An 18504-nucleotide genomic window follows, 5' to 3' on the forward strand; every position below is an offset into this window, starting at 1 on the left:
GAAGTTCTTGATGTCCATATAAGATATAGACAGGTTATATATGTTTTTCCAACTTGTGCTCTGAGCAAACATTTCTTTTCACAGTTACTCTTCCAAAAAGAATCCATTACAAGCTTTTACATGATAAAGGTCTAGTTTACAATTTAACTTTCATAAATCAGATTTTTGGGAATATACATGGGGAATTTTCTCAACAAACAAGTTAATTATAATGGTCAATAAAGAAATGTCATGTTTTTAGAGAAAAATTTTAAACTGATGAACTTCACCTACTTTACAACTTGTGTTAAAACTATGGGTTACATTCTGATTTTCACAAAGTATGTTATTCTAGGCCTTAAAGATAAATATTTTGAACTGGATTCCAAATTAAACTCTCTTTCCGGCCCTCTCTATCTGTATGGGCTTTACTGCTTTGAAGTTCTGCCTCTAGCAGGGGGAAGCGTGCTCGGCTACATAGATAAAGACGTTCTGGGGTATTTGTAGTTTGGAGAGTGGTTTCTGAACCAACTTTAAACTTCCTATACTTAGTTTCCCTCTGCCATTCTGAATTTCTCTCTCTTTATGTTTTTATTATGTATGTTTATTTTTTATAATGTGTGCATTTTAATGAAAATGTGTAGAAGGAAAGAATATAAAATTCCCCCTTCATCCTCCACCACCTTCCAGTTCCCACTCTCCTTCCAGTATTACTGTCTACTACATTTTACTGTGTATCTTTCCAGTTTTTAACACATGCACACATTTAAAAAATAAATATACTTTGAATTCTAATTTCACTATATTTTCATTTCACAAATATTTGTCTGTTATTTTTTTAAAAGAATAGTTATCATTTTTAAGGTAAACATATTAGTCTAACAACTAGAATAAATACAACCTTTAGTATACAGAAATAGACTTTGAGTTTCAAATGTCTCTGCTTTCTAGACTATTCATGTAAAACTCTCACTACAGTTCACATTATGGGGGACTTGTAAAATACTGTAGTAGATTGAATGGTCGTTCCCACAAAGAATATGTCTGGGTCTGATGTCCTGGAACCTGTGGATGTTATCTCTTCTGGGAAAAGAGATATTGTTTTAAGGGTCTTGAGATGAGGAGATAATCCTGAATTACCTGGATGGGTTCTAAATCATATGAAATATAGACACCCAGGGAAGAAGTCACACAAAGGATAAGGCAATGTGAAGACAGAGGCAGAGAATGGAGAGATGTGGCCATCAGTCAAGGAAGCCAGGGGAGGCTGGCTGCCACCAGAAGGTAAAAGAGGCAAAGAAACATTATTTTCTAGAGCCTCCAAATGGAGTGTGACTCTGTTGAGCTTTGATTTTGGCCTTCTGACCTCTAGAATAAATCTGTTGTTTTAGTTTGTGGTAATTAAAAACATCAGCTACAGGAAACTAATACAACCTCCAAAAACCAAAATACTGTACATCCACTATGTAAAATAGAAGAAAATAGAACAACTGACTCACAAAATTCACTGTTAAATAAGCAATACTTACATCTTTTATTGTTACAAAACAATATCCTAAGAATTATAATTCTACTCAGCTTCGATTTGAAGTTTTTTAATAATTTCTTTTTGTTTTTCAGTTATAGTTGGCATACAATATTATATTAGTTTCAGGTGTACAACGGTGATTAGACATCTATATAATTCACAAAGTGATTACCCCAATAAATCTAGTGCCTCTCTCACACTGTACATAGTTATTACAATATTATTGGCTATATTCCTTATGCTAAACTTTTTATCTTCATGACTATTCTATAAATACCAATTTGTACTTTTTAATCCCGTCTCCCTTTTTCACTGATCTTTCCACCCGCTTCCATCTGGTAACCCTCAAAACGTTCTTTGTATCTATGAATTTGTTTCTGTTGTTTTGTTTGTTTGTTTATTTTGTTCTTTAGATTCCACATATACATGTAATCATATGACATTTATCTTCCTTTATCTGACTTACTCCACTCAGCACAATACCCTCCAGGTCCATTATGAAATATCATTTTCCATCCCATTACTTTTAGTCTGTGTGAGTCTCTTGTAGGCAGGATAAGTAAGGGTCTTGTTTCCTTATCAGTTCAGCTGTCCTATCTTTTGATTGGAGCATTTAATTTTTTTTCATTTAAAGTGCTTGATAGATATGTAGTTATTGCCATTCTTTATTTTGATTTTTGATACATATTTTTTTCTTCTTAAAGAAGTCCTTCCAACATTTTCTATAATACTGGCTTGGTGGTGATGAACTCCATTAGCTTTTTCTTGTTTGGGAAGGTCTTTATCTCTCCTTTGATTCTAAATGATAGCTTTGCTGGATAAAGTAATCATGGTTGTAGTTCTTGAGTTTTAATCACTTTGATTATTTTGTGCCAAGCCCTTCTGGCCTGTAAAGTTTCTCTTGAGAAATTGACAGTCTTATGGGAGTTCTCTTGTAAGTAGCAATTGCTTTTCTCTTGCTGCTTTTAAGAGTCTCTCTTTGAATTGAAACTTTGGTGTTTTAATTATGATGTGTCTTGGTGTGTGTGTCTTTGGGTTCATCTTGTTTGGGACTCTCTAAACTTCCTAGGGTTGTATGTCTATTTCCCTCACCAGGTTAGGCAAGTTTTCTGTCATTATTTCTTCAAATAGGTTTTCAATTCCTTGCTCTCTCTCTTCCTCTTCTAGTACCCCTATGATGCAAATGTCATTACACTTGATGTTGTTCCAGAGGCTTCTTAAACTATCTTCATTTTTTGGGGGTTCTTTTTTCTTGTTGCTGTTCTGATTGGGTGTCCTCTGCTACTCTGTCCTCTTTGTCACTGATTTGATCCTCCATTTGGTCCACTTTGTTGATTCTCTCTAATGTACTCTTTATCTCAGATATTATATTCTTCATTTCTAGCTGGCTTCCTATTGTTTTCCATCTCCATTTTTATGTTTCCTATCTCTTTGTAAAATTCTCACTGAGTTCATCTACCGTCTCCCTAAGTTTCTTGAGCATCCTTGAACTCTACCTCTAGTAGATTGCTTCTCTCCATTTTGTTTAGTTTTTTTTCTGGAACTTTGTTCTGTTTTTTTTCATGTGGGACACGTTTCTTTGTCTCTCTATTTTGGCTATCTCCCTGTGTTTGTTTCTATGTATTAGGTAGGGCTCCTATGTCTCCCAGTCTTAGTAGAGTGGCTTTTTGTAGTAGGTGTGCTGTGGGACCCCTTGGCACAGATCTAGGAGCGGCCCAGCTGCAGGCCAAGTTCAACCACAGCCTGTGAACCTGGGGCCAGCTGGTAAGAGTCACCAAGCAATCCACATATGGGTGCTACCTGTACTGGGCTTATAGGTGCTTCGATGGGCCAAGTCAGAAACTAGAGGTTGGCTACCAGTAGTGTGGGGCTTGGAGTTGCTCAGCAAGAGGTACAGGACACGCCAAGGCCAGATGCTGCTTCTTTGGGTTTTGTGAGCCTTTGATTTTACGAAAGTCTACAGCAGGTAAGACAGCCTGTTTTTATGGAATACATCACTGGAAGTGACTTGGAAGGGCCCACAAATTGGGAGAGGCAGAGTCTCAGGGAATCTCATGGGTAAAGTGACCTGTGTTATCTAGGTTGATGGCAACTCTCCGGCATCTGCAGTGATACAGTGGCGCCTGCGTCTGCAAGCCAGGAGTGGGGAGGGCTCAACAGAGAAATAATGGATACTGCCAGCACTTCTGTCTTGGAGAAAGCCACCCTTCAGTCCTTGCCCTGAAGCCCGATACCTCAGCACCTCCCGCTATGTACCTGGTGCCCCTTCAGCAGCTGCTCCAGCCCTGGAGCTCAGAGCGAGTGAGTCCATCAGCGAGACAGGCCGGTGTGGGCCCTTTAAGAGGAATGTCTCCGGTCCCACAGCCCTCTCTTTCACTCAGCTGCAACCTCCGCTTGTTTTCACAGGCAGAGGTTGTGGAGACTTCTCTTCTCAGCACTGGAACCTTGGGCTGGGGTGCCTAGTGTGTGGCCAGGACTCTTTACTCCTCAGGTGGCAGAGGGGGCTCTGCAGCCAAAATAGCCCTCCAGACTCCTGATTGCCACACGTGGATGTGGGATCCAATTATTTCATGTCTCTGTCCCTCCTACCATTTTGAGGTGACCTGGTATTTTTGTCACTAGTTACAGGGCTTCTGTACAACCTCAGATGACTCTGCATGCTGGTTGCTCTGTAGTTCTGTTGTAATTTTGGTGTGGTCTCTAAAGGAGGCATGCACAACCTTTACCTTCTATGCCATTTTGCGTAGAGTCCCTATTCGAACAGTTTTATAATTACTTGACTATAGCACTGAAACTAAATGTGTTTCTGGATTAATAAGAAGACTTGTTAAATAGCAACAATAAAATAAGTAACATTATGTAAACCTTAAAGATAAACAGTTGGAATTGGATTCCAATTAAACTCAAAACATGGAAACAATTATTAATAAGATTTAAATTTATATAATGTACACTTATAAAACACTATCTTAAAAATTATGAATCTAGTAAGTTTTTATTAGAGCCATTATATAGTCATTTAACTAATAGCAATAAAATTAAAAGAGAAAAAATTAAAAATTATTTTAGAAGACAAAAATTTTGTGTGCTTGACTTATTTTATCGGACTCAATAAAAAACACAGATCTACTATAATTATACTATTTACAACACAAAAAAATGAAATAAGATTCACATTATAATAATCACTATCTTAAGAATTATAATTCTATCAAGTTTCCATTTGAGCCAATACATATTCACTTAAGTAGTAGCAATAAAACCAAAAGACAAAAAAGCAAAATTACTTCCATGAGACAGAAAATAATGTTTTCCTGTCATCCTGGATCTTATCTGTAGGCTGGATTAACTCTAAAGGTGACTCACTTCTATTTTAGGTTGTAGTATGGAAAACAAAATACAGTTCACGATAGAGACATTTCTTGTGGCCAGACATTTCTTGAGAGTGTGCTGGGGTAGGGAAATCACTTGGTGGAGAGGGTTCTTGGGAAGGTCTTTAATAGCTTTCCAAGCATGAAAGGTGGTCCTCTTTTCAAGAGTTTTCCCCTGGCATCTGCAGCATCTGACCTCTGACTGACAGATGCAGTGGAGGACCAGAATCTGGGCCATCTGTGTCCTGTTCAGGTGGTAGCAGAGAATCAGGCATACTTAAATGACCAAGATTATCTGTGGTGTAATTTCTACTGACTTCCATTTTTGAAGATGGACTTCTGTATTGTTAAAGGAAAGCATAGTGAAATTTATAAGTTCTATGGTCCTGAGAGTCTGGCAGGGCAGGGAGCTCCAGGACAAGCTCTGTACTGTACTTGTGGAAGAATTGCTTGATCAGGATAAGTTGCCTGATGGGTTCTTTTCCTGTGGTTCTGCATTTACAAGGATGATGTTCCTGGATCACAAAAGCATCCCAGTTTACTAGGGCTGCCAAAACAAAGTACCACAAATTAGGCTCCTTAAACAATATAAATGTATTTTTCTCATAGTTCTGGAGATAAGAAGTCAAAGATCAACATTTTAACAGATTTGGTTGTTTTTGAGGCTTTTTTCCTTGGTTTGCAGATGGCTGCCTTCTCACTGTGTCCTCATGTCGTTCCTCTAGCATCTCTTTCTGTGTGTCCAAATCTCCTCTTCTCATGAGGACACAGCACAACACAGATCAAATTAGAGCACATCCCAAGAGCTTCATTTAAGTTAATCACTGCTTTAAAGGCCCTACTTCCAAATGTGGACACATTCTGAGGAACTGGGGGTTATAGCTTCAGCATACAATTTGGGGGGAATACAATTCAGGCCACAATACTAGCCTAATGCTCCTCCTTCTTTGGTGATCTGGTAATCCAGGAAATTTTCTATATCGCAAATTATGGGGAGACTATTTTCCAATTCCACTCAGCACCAAGGTTCAAGATATATAATTTTTTTTCTGAGGATCAGAGATATCTGGTATAGCAGATGCTGTATTGCTTTGTCCAAATTCCTGAGGCCTTTCCAGTACTCTGTTTTCTGGCTGACTTCAACTATCAATAATGGATGAGGGTTCTCCATACTGCAGAAAGCTTTTTTCCTTGTGAGCCTGACAAGTTGAACATGCTGAAGAATTAACAAGTCTTGGGAGTTGTTCTCAACCAATGACAGAAAAATTGAATATTGCAGCTTCTTTGGCCCAGATAATTCTTCAGGATAATTCTGAAGCATGCCTTTTACATCATTTCCCAGATATTCTCAAAGGGATTAAACTCTAGTTACCCACTGTAATACTTAGTTTCATAATGTACCCTTCATTGAGTGTCATCTTTTTCCAATCTCACATCTTCCTTCCCTTCCATTGTTTACTGCAAGTCACAAATAAATGTTCGCATTTGATTATTTTCTCTAGGTCTGCTTTGGGGGTGGGGAATCCTAAACTAAAGCAGTTGATACTCAAAGTTATTCTAGAAAGCAGGTCTTCAAGCTAAATTCTAGAATTACTTGATATCCATATTACAGCAAAGACTCCATTGCTAGTGGTAAGTAGTTGGTGATAAGTTCTGGCATGTTATAGTATTGCACTCACTAGGACTCTTACTGTGTTGAATTAGGATGGGATGAAGTAAAGGGTCATGCACCATTTTATGCAATATCTCTGGAATTTGAGAGATGGTAGCATTGGTAATTATAAGAACCGTGAATTTGATCACTTGCTATTAAATGACATGAATGTGCTAAAGAAAGAAAACCACACACTCAATCTAGCCAGTCATGAACCATGGGAATTGTGTGAAAGCCAGAAAATCTCTTTGGCAATATTTAAGGAAGCTCTCATTTTCTAAAACTGGAGGACAGAATGTGTTGAAAATTAGGTCCAGGATCTGATTGTGAGAGTAGTAAAATTACAAAGAATTGTATCAACTTGGCAAGTCTCTTTCTAAAATCAGGAACCTTGAAAGAGTGGGACCCTAATCTTTGGAATGGATTGACTCAAGAATCTTGAAATGTAATATTTCTATGAACTTTTAAACTTGCAGAAGTAACCCACTGAATTTCTCCAATATCTCTATGAATTTCTGCGCTTGCAGAAGTTGCTAACTCCTCTTATTAGATGATAGCAGTCAACTCCATTCCCAATCCCGCCTTTCCTGAACATCATCCAGAGTCCTCGCCTGAGGCAGATGTTTTGTAAGATAATATGCTTGCAAGTATATTTACCCTAAGATTTACTCTAACTATGGTATCAAGGCCAATAACTAGGCTCGACCTCAGCATAATCCAACTAGAGAAGTGCTGTCTCTGATTTGTCAGGAAAGGGACTATTGACCAGGTGAGTTGTAGGACCTGGCTAAAATGTATTGTCAGGAACCAGGAAAGTGTGTCTAGAAATCAATCTTGAGAGTGCTGCACCATCAGTTACAAAATAAGTCTGGATAAGGGAGTTATGAGTACTCTCATATGACTCAGTATTTAACATGGGACAAGGACACCAGGAGTCAGTTATAACCTTTTGCTTGAATGGTGGAGATGCTGGAACTGCTTTGGAGGAGGAATCAAAGGCTCAGAGAGCTGGGCATGTTAGAATGGTTTTGCAGTCCTTGCTTTACATGATTCTAATATGCATGAATTTCAGTTTCCACAGTTCAGTTAAATAATACTAGTGCTCCAATAACACAGTTTAAATTTCAGTTACCAAGACATATTAACATGAGTTACATAAAGTGCAAACTTTGCGGCTAGCTCTTCAATGCACTAAGTACTATATGCACATCATGATCAATGACCAATCATTGTTAGATGATATCACACTTATGATGTAAAAGAATACTATACTGAAAAAGGATATATGTCGTTTGAATTAAAACAATTGACACGGTATTTCTAGTTGTCAGAGTTGATACGGGGAGGAAAAATGTCTGTATCTGTCTAGGCTACCATTCTGCCTGGAAGTTCAATGACGTGATGTTTTAATTATCTACAATGTTGTTTTCTAGAGGGCAAATGAGGAAAGAAAGGGTGGGGAAGCAGGAAAACATGGATTACAACACAAAGAGTTAGGACTTGATGACAGTCCTATGAGTCACATCAACATTTTTAATGTCAAAAATTAAGGCTAAAGAAATAGCATGTGGTTAGTAAAAAACTCAAATCAAAGCCTCTCTATTATTTTTTTTCGCTAAACGACTGACCACATTCAAAGATGAATAATAATATAAAAAAGAACCATCATGAAGACTACAATCAAAATGAAAAAGAACCTCCCAAAATAAGAATTCATAATTATAAAAATCAATGTTCTTTCTATACTAGCAAAAATACAGACTATGTCATTTGCAAAAGGAAAACAACTTTACATTATAGAGGACTTAACATAATAATGAATGAACAGGAGAAAAATCTTCAAATTCCATTGAATGACTCAGAAAATATCTAAATAAATGAAGATATATGCATATCTATCATCTATCTATCTATCTATCTATCTATCTATCTATCTATCTATCTATCTATCTATCATTTTTAAATTTATTTTTTATATTTTTGGTGACATTGATTAATGAAATCCAGTAAGTTTCAGGTGTACAATTTAACAGTAAGGCATATATATATATTGCATTGTGTGTTCCCCTCCCATATTTAGATTTCTTTGGGTCATCACATATTTGAACCCTTTTATTGCATCTACCAACCTTCTCCATCCTCCTCCTCTACCCTCTGATAACTACTAGTCTATTGTCCATGTCCATGAGTTTCTGTTTGTTTGTCCTGTTCATTTGTTGCTTTTAGATTTATGTCCCACATATAAGTAATATCATGTGATTTTCAACATTTTCTGTCTGGCTTATTTTGCTTAGCATGATTATCTCGAGGTTCATCCATACTGCAAATGGCAGTATTTCATCTCTTCTTATGTCTGAGTAATATTCCATTGCTGAGTAATATTCCATTTATCCAATCATCTATTGTAGGACACTTTAGTTGCTTCCATGTCCTGGCCACCGTGAATAACACTGCTATGAACAATGGTGTGCAAATATCTTTTCGGATATGAATTTTCAAGTCTTTGGGATAAATTCCCAGTAGATGGATTGCTGGATAATATGGTAGATCAATTCTTAGTTTTTTTGAGGAAACTCTATAATGTTTTCCATAGTGGCTATAGAAATTTGGAGTCCTACCAGCAATGTATGAACATTCCTTGACTCCACGTCTTCTCTAACATTTGTTATTATTTGTCCTATTGATAATAGCTATTCAAACAGGTATGAGAGGGTATCTCACTGTGGTTTTGATTTGTATTTTCTTATAGTTAGCGATGATGAGCACCTTTTCATATATTTGTTGACCATTTGTATGTCTTAATGAGAGAAGTGTCTGCTCATGTCCTCTGCTCATTTTTGATTGGATTGTTTTTTGTTGTTGTTGTTGTTGTTGTTGTTATTGAGTCATATGAATTCTTTGTATATTTTGGATATTAGGCCTTTATCAGAGGTGTTGCTTGCAAATGTATTTTCCCTTTCAGATGGTTGTCTCTTTACTTTGTTGACAGTTTCTTTTGCTGTGCAGACGTTTTTAGTTTGATGTAGTCCCATTCATTTAGTTTTGCTTTTACTTCCCTTTCCCTTGAGGTCAAATAAAATCTTCTTTAAGTCCAAGGTCCTTGAGTTTCATTCTTATATTTTCTTCTATGCATTTTATTGTTTCATGTCTAATATTCAAGTCCTTAATCCATTTTGAGTTAATTTTGGTTTGTTGGTGATAGACAACAGTCTAGTTTCATTCTTTTACAGATAGCTTTGCAGTTTTTGCAGCACCATTGAAGAAGTTATTCTTTCTCCACTGTATGTTTTTGGCTTTTTCTGTTGAAAATTATTTGCCAAGATAAACATGGATTTATTTTGGACTCTCAATTCTATTCCACTGGTCCATGTGTCTGTTTTTCTGTGAATACCATGCCATTTTGATTATTGCTGCTTTGTAGTATAATTTGAAATCAGGCAGAGTTTTCTTTTTTCTCAGGATGGCTTTAGCAATTTGTACTTCCATAAAATCTGATGACTTTTGTACTTCCATACAAATCTGATGAATTTTTGTTCTATTTCTTTAAAAAATGCCAGTGGGATTTTGATGGAGATTGCATTAACTCAGTATAATGCAATTTACATTCTAACCAGCAGTGTATGAGGGTTCATTTTTCACCACAACCTCTCCTACACTGGTTATTACTTGTCCTATTGATGATAGCCATTCTATCAGGTGTGAAATGGTATCTCATTGTGGTATTGATTTTCATTTCCCTAATAGCTAGTGATGTTGAGCATTTTTTCAAATATTTGTTGGCCATTTGTATGTCCTCTAGGGAGAAGGGTCTGTTCAGATCCTCTGCCAATTTTTTGATAGGATCATTTGTTTTTTCTGTTATTGTTGAGTTATAGAGTTCTTTGTAGATTTTGAATATTAGGCTCTTATCGGAGGTGTTGCTTGCAAATATATTTTCCCATTAGGATGGTTGTCTCTTTACTTTGTTGATGATTTCTTTTGCTGAGCGGAAGCTTTTTAATTTGATGTAGTCCCACTCATTTATTTTTGCTTTTACTTCCCTTGTCTTTGAGGTCAAATTCATAAAATCCTCTTTAAGTCCAAGGTCCTTGAGTTTAGTTCCTGTGTTTTCTTCTATGTATTTTGTTGTTTCAGGTCCTTAATCCATTTTGAGTTAATTTTGGTGTGTGGTGATAGACAACAATCTAGTTTCATTCTTTTGCAGGTGGCTTTCCAGTTTTTCCAGCACCATTTACTGAAGAGACTTTCCTTTCTCCATTGTATGTTTTTGGCTTTTTGTTGAAAATTATTTGCCCATATAAATATGGGTTTACTTCTGGACTCTCGATTCTGTTCCACTGGTCAGTGTGTCTATTTTTCTGTCAATACCATGTCGTTTTGATTACTGTCACTTTGCAGTATAATTTGAAGTTGGGCAGTGTGATACCTCCGGCCTCTTTCTTTATTCTCAGAGTGGCTTTGGCAATTTGGGGTCTTTTGTTCTTCCTTACAAATCTGATGATTTTTGTTCTATTTCTTTAAAAAATGCCGATGGGATTTTGATGGGGATTGCATTAAATCTGTATAATGCTTTAGGTAATATGGTCATTTTAACTATGTTGATTCTTCCAATCCAAGAACATGGAATATCTTTCCATTTCTGTGTATCTTATTCAATTTCTTTTGATAGGGTCTTGTAGTTTTCATTATATAGGCCCTTCTAACGTTTTGTTAGATTTATTCCTAGGTATTTTATTCTTTTTGCTGTAATTGCAAAATAATTATTTTTTCCACTTCTTTTTCTGACACTTTATTATTAGAATATAAGAATGCTATGGATTTTTGAACATTGATTTTGTATCTAGAAACTTTACTGTATTTGCTTATTGTTTCTAGTAGTGTTCTTGTGGAGTCTTTAGGGTTTTCTATATAGATAATCATGTCATCTACAAATAATGACAATTTGACTTCTTTGTCTCCTATTTGGATGCCCTTTATATCTTTCTCTTGCCTGATTGCAGTTGCTAGGACCTCCAATGTATATATTGAATAATAGTGGTGATAGTGACCAGCCTTGTCTTGATCTTGAACTTAGAGGGAAGGTTTTTAGTTTTTCACCATTTAGTATAATATTGGCTGAGGGGTTGTCATATATGGCCTTTATTAAATTAAAGTACTTTCCTTCTATACCTATTTTGTTAAGTGTTTTTATCATAAATAGAAGCTGTATCTTGTCAAGACTTTTTCTGCATCTATCAATATGATCATAAGATTATTATGTTTTAATTTGTTTATGTGGTGTATCACATGAATCAATTTGCACTTGTGGAACCATTCCTGTGACCTTTGGATGAAGCCCACTTGATCATGGTATATAATTTTTTTAGTGTGTTGCTGTATTCAGTTCGGTAGTATCTTATTTAGGATTTTTGCATCTGTGTTCATGAGAGATATTGGTCTGTAGTTTTTTTTTTTTTTTTCATTATCTTTACCAGGTTTAGTATTTGGGTAATATTGGTCTCATAAAATGAGTTGGGAAGTATTGCCTCCTCTTCGGTATTTTGGAAGAGTTTGAGAAGAGTAGGTATTAAATAATCTTTGAATGTTGGTAGAACTCACTGGTGAAGCCATCTGGTCATGGACTGTGACTTTTTGGTAGGTTTTTGATGATTGTTTCAATTTCCATACTGCTGATCAGTCTATTTAGATTTTCCAGTTCTTCTTGATTCAGTCAAGAAGGTTGTATCTTTCTTAGCACTTGTCCATTTGTTCTAGGTTATTAAATTTGGTGTTTTACACTTTTTCATAGTATTCTTGTATGATCCTTTGGATTTCTGGGGTATCCGTTGTCATTTTTACTTTTTCACCCCTGATTTTGCTTATTTGTGTCTTTTCTCTTTTTTCTTTAGTGAGTCTAGCAGGGCTTTCTCAATGTTTTTAACCTTCTCAATGAAGCAGCTCTTTGTTACATTTATTTTTTCTATTTTTTTTTTGTTATTATTGTTTTCAATTTCATTTAATCCTGCTCTAATTTTGATTCTTTCTTTCCTTCTGCTGATTTTAGGCTTCATTTGATTTTCCTCTTCTAGTTTGTTTGTTTGTTTGTTTATTTTTTAAGATGAAGTGCTAGATTATTTATTTGGGCTCATTTTTATTTTTGGAGATAGGCTTGTAATGATATGATCTTTTCTCTTATTACCCCCTTTGCTGTTTTCCAATAGTTTTGATATATTGTACTGTCATTATCATTAGTTTCTTTGTATCTCTTGATTTCTGTTTTTATATCTTCTCTGACCCAGTTATTCTTAGTAGCATGTTGTTTACTCTCCATGCTTTTGTGGTTCTTCCTGATTCCTTTTTGCAGTTGATCTCTAGTTTTAAAGTATTATGATCAGAGAATATGGTTGGTATGATTTCAACTCTTATGTTTGTTGAGGCTATCTCTGTGTCCCCGTATGTGGTCCAACCTTGAGAATGTTCCATGTGCACTATACAAGAATATATAAGCAGCTGTTTTAGGATGGAAGGCTCTGTAAATGTCAATTATGTCCATTTCATCTAATGTGTCATTTAAGGATGTTATTTCCTTATTGATTTTCTGTTTGAATGCTCTGTCTATATCTGACAGTGGGGTATTTAGGTCTCCTACTACGATAGTATTTGCTCAGATTACCTTGGGGCTCCTCAGTGTTTGGTCTTGGAGAATATGGGGGGATAGGCCCTCTGGGTTGGGAGTTGGGGGCTGCAGCTCAGCCTTATGTTTTGCAACCTCTGCTAGTAATTATCAACTGTTGTTTCTCTGCCATCCCTGCTTCTCTGCTGTCCCCACTTCTCTGCTCTCTGCCCTGATCCCTGGGCACTGCTGCTGTGTGGAGCTCGCAGCTCTCCCAGACAGGATTGTTCATGGAACCCTCTGCACCTTCTTTCCTTTCCCTCCTCCTGCATGGAGCTCCAGCTACCAGAGATAGCTTCTTTGTGTCTCCCAGTCTACCATTTGACTCCCAGCCATCTGACGTGTAGTAGTTCTTATGTGCAGATTCTACGCTCTGACGTGCTGGCGTGCAGTTTGGGTGTTTTTTATTGAGTTAGACGTTCAGCTTATTTTTGTTTCAAGGGGAGAAATCTGGGGATGTCCCTCACTTCACCATAATTCTGACATCCCTTACATAATCTTTCTATCTATCTATATCTATCACTGCATGTATGTATGTATGTATGTATGTATGTATGTATGTATGCATCATCTATCAATCATCTATCATTTATTATCTATCTATCTATCTGTCACCTATCTTCTATTTGTCATCTATCTGTCTATCATCTACATGTCTGTATATATGTCTACACATATACAGAGAATCGTAAGACTAAAGATATCAACTCTTTCCAAATTAGTCTATAAATTCAATGCATTTGCAACCAACTGTCTCAATCATGGGCCCAATTTAAAGTGCAAGTCAAGGCAGCCATTCTTACTGTGTGACTCCAAGTGCCTGAAATCTCTCTATACTAAAGCAATCATTAGAATAATTCTAAAGAACAAGGAGATTGTAAATGTCATCTAATGAATGTTAAATAGTATGTTTGTAGATACAAATGAGTCCTCATAGGAGCAAAGCAGTGCTTATTTGGTTTCTAGGAATATTATTTCTAATGCTAAACTAAGTATGGCTGTGTTTGAAGTAGGAAATGTGAGGGCATGAGACAGTAGTTGGAAGGATGCATATGGAAAAGCTAGGAAGTAGAGTTAGGAATACATGGAGAAAAGAGATATAGAGTTTATGCAATATTCCATCGTTTCAAAACTATAGTGATGATGGAAAAGCTGAAACTATGAAGTAGTAAAAAGAATACAATGAAGAAATGGATAAGCCAGTAATCTAGTGGGAAAGAACTCAGTAAACTGAAAGCCAGAGAAGAGATAACCCGAGAGATAGAGACAGCAATTGGTTTCTAGAGATTTATCAGTTCCTGATTGCTTACCAGTTAACAGTTGTAGTTCTAGACCTCATATATCCTTAAAACAAGGAACTCCATGTTTTCTTATGGTGGTCCGAGCATCTCTCTTACTCTTTCCCTTTTAAAGAAATAATTCTCTTCAGGATCTCAGCTCATTGTTATTATTGATTAATGCAAAGCATTCAAACTTTTATTTTATATTATACTTTCACACTTTTTAAAAATCTATTTTTCTGCTTCCTCACTATATTTTATGCTTTGTATTTATAATTTATTCTTTTCCCCTTCTCTTTCTATTCTTTTGCTCATCTCAATTCTTCAATCCTATCCTGTATTTTATATATGTTCTTTTTTAAAATTAAAATTATTGGGATGACATTGGTTAATAAAATTATATAGGTTTCAAGTGTACAGTTCAATAATACATCATGTATACTTCATGGTGTGTTCACTACCCAAGCTTCTTACTAAATATGCAGTGTCGTGTGTGTATGTATTTTTATTTTTATTAAGTTACGTTGGGATATAAATCTCATTCTACCTATTTTCTTACTCAAAATTATGTTTTAAAGATATATTCACATTAGCATTCAGCCCGTACACTGCCCCGCGTAGTAACCTTGCCAAGGCATGTGAGTAGGAGCCAATGTCCTGAGCAGGGGACTGCTCTGTGCAGTTCTGGCATTGCACAGGCCAGAGTTATGATTCTGACATATGAGATGATACAGCATTGATAGAAGCTTTCCATAAAGCTGTAGCTTTATTTAAACATGCCCTAAAGTTGGTGACATTTCTGAAGCTTCAGGTAAACCAAAAGGCACACCTAAAAGAAAGCCTGCTAAGAATAAAAGCTAAAAAAAAAAAAAAAAAAAAAAAAAAAAAAAAGCATACCACAACTCCCCTGAAGCAGTGGAAAGTTGGTGACAAATGTTTTGCCATTTGGTTAGAATACAGCTGCATTTACCCTGTTGCCATTACTTTAGTTGATTTTAAGAGAGAAAACTGTGCTGTGGTTTACAGTGGATATGGAAATAGAAACAAATCTGTCTGACCTACTTTCTCCAATGTCTGTAGTAGCTAATAACAGAACAGAATGCTCAGGTGAATAAAAACGAAAGTCAAATTTTAACAGATGAAAGTGAGAGCTCCTTCAGGTCTTCTGGACCTGAAGATCATCAAGTCAAAAGCTCTTCCATGGAATATGTTTCTTCCTCTACCACACTTAATGCCAGCATCAGGATTGGGACCAAGAAAGCTAGGTCTAAAATTCAATGGCCCACTACCACCATCACCACCACCACACTTCCTATCATGCTGGCTGCCTTCATTTCCTTCTGGACCACCAATAATTCCTCCACCACCTCCCATATGTCCAGATGATGCTGATGCGTTAGGAAATATGTTTATCTCTTGGTACATGTGTGGCTATCATACTGGTTATTATATGTGTTTCAAACAAAATAAAAAAAGAAGATACTTACATTTTAATTAGGGAGTAAGTCTGCCATCATTATAAAAGTGAATCTTACTTTTGTATAAATTTTACAGTTTGTGGAAAACATGTTTCAAAACGAAATGTTATAAAGTAGAAAAGTTAATATAAATAATATGAAAGACATGTTAATGCCAAAACTATTTGAAAAAGTTTTATCTAAATCTCTTCTAGAATTCTCATGATATCAAAGTGTCATCTCACCAAATACGTGTTGTTTGATGATATGGAAAGAATAACTTATTTTTCAAGAATGAGATCCTTAGAATCAGGGGTGAAACTGCATCATTCTGGTCAGACAGCTGGTCTTGCTTTTTGACATGTGATGCAGTATGAAATACATTGTGTTACCTATGAAGCATTTTCATCGATAAAGTGTATCTGCAATTTAATAAACCTTTAAGATCTACTTTCTCATTTATCAGAAATACTGGGGTTAGAGCAATGAGTTAAATGACACCACAAAAGAAATGATCAGACAGCTCCACAATGTAGAATGTTTAGAAGATAACTGGCCTCGTTTCTTTGAAAATGTTTCTTTGGTGTCATGAAAAAAGATGGTGTGGAGTAGGTAACTATTCTAGATTTAAAATGACTTAAGAGACACTAGCCCATATAGATTTAATAGATATTTTTAAAGTATTTTACCCCAAAGCAAAAAGTACACATTATACAAAGCAGCAAAATACACATTCTTCTCAAGTGCATGTAGAACATGTACCAGGACAGACCACATGTTAGAACACAAAACAAGTCTCAATAAATTTAACATATTGAAATCATATCAAACATGTTCTCCAATCACAATGGTATTAAACTAGAAATCCATTACAAGAAAAAAAGTGGAAAATACACAAACACTGGGAGGTTAAACAACATGCTACTAAATAATGAATGAGTTCTCAATAAGATCAAGGAAGAAATCAAAAGATACCTAGAGACAAATGAAAACAAAAACACAACAACTCAAAATCTATGGGTCACAGTGAAAGCAGTCCTAAGAGGGTAACACTACAGGCCTACCTCAAGAAATAAAAAAAAGCTCTAATAAACAATCTAAACTTTCACTTAAAAGAAGTAGAAAAAGAACAGCACACAGAGCTCAAAGTGAATAGAATGAAGGAAATAATGAAGATCAGAGTGGAAATAAATGAAATAGAGTCTAGAAAAAAATACTAAAAGTTAATGAAACCAAGAGATGGTTCTTTGAAAGGATAAACAAAATTGACAGACCCTTAGCCAGAGTCATCAGGGAAAAAAGAGAGAGGACTCAAATAAATAAAAGCAGAAATGACAGAGGAGAAATAACCATGGACTCCACAGAAATACAATGGATCATAAGAAAATGAGCAATTATACGTCAACAAATTGGACAATCTGGAAGAAATGGACACATTCCTAGAAGCATATAATCTTCTAAGACTGAGTCAAGAAGGAACAGAAAGTCAGAACTGACTGAATACCACCAATGAAATAGAATCAGTAATCAAAAAACACCCAAAAAACAAAAGTCCTGGACCAGATGGCTTCGTAAATGAATTTTATCAAACATTCAAAGAAGAATTATCACTTATTCTTCTCAAACTATTCCAAAAAATTCAAGAAGAGGGAAGCCTCCCTAACTCCTTTTATGAGGCCACCATTATCTTGATTCCAAAACCAGGCAAAGACATTACAAAAAAAGAAAACTATAGGCCGATATCTCTTATGAACATTGATGCAAAAATCCTCAACAAAACATTAGCAAACCAAATTCAACAATATATTAAAAAGATTATACACTGTGATCAAGTTGGATTTATTCCTGGGATGCAAAGTTGGTACAATATCCGCAAATCAATTAATGTGATATGCCACATTAACACATAGAAAGACAAAAATCATATGATCATATCAATAGATGCAGGAAAAGCATTCTACAAAATCCAGCATCCATTTATGATTAAAAACTCTCAGCCAAGTGGGAATAGAGGGAACATACCTCAACATAATAAAGGCCATATATGACAAACCTACAGCTAACATCATACTCAATGGGGAAAGGCTAAAAGCATTTTCCTTAAGATCAGGAACAAGACAAGAATGCCCACTTTCACCACGCTTCTTCAAAGTTGTATTGGAAGTCTTGGCCACAGCAATAAGACAAGGAAGAGAAATAAAAGATATTCAAATTGGAGAGGAAGAAGTAAAACTCTCATTATTTGCCAATGACTTGATACTATATATAGTGAACCTTAAAGATTACATCGAAAAAACTACAGAACTAATTAATGAATTAAGTAAAGTAGCAAGATATAAAATTAATATTCAGAAGTCAGTGGCATTTTATATACCAATGTTGAACCTTCAGAAAGAGAAATTAAGAAAACAATGCCATTTACATTTGCATCGAAAACAATAAAATACCTGAGAATCAAATTAATCAAGGAGATAAAAAACTTGTTCTCAGAAAATTACAAGTCGTTGAAAAAAGAAATCTAAAAATAAATGGAAGCATATACTGTGCTCATGGGTAGAAAGAATCAACACCATTAAAATGGCC

At 35.7% G+C, this 18504-nt stretch overlaps 1 pseudogene; it reads left to right on the forward strand.

The window, feature by feature from the left end:
* LOC105293316 overlaps window positions 1–16100 on the forward strand; it is a 37911-nt pseudogene extending 21811 nt beyond the window's left edge.
* Window positions 16101–18504: the final 2404 nt, after the last annotated feature.

The sequence above is a fragment of the Pteropus vampyrus genome, unplaced genomic scaffold (assembly GCF_000151845.1).
Source record: "Pteropus vampyrus isolate Shadow unplaced genomic scaffold, Pvam_2.0 Scaffold71, whole genome shotgun sequence".
NCBI lineage: Eukaryota > Metazoa > Chordata > Mammalia > Chiroptera > Pteropodidae > Pteropus > Pteropus vampyrus.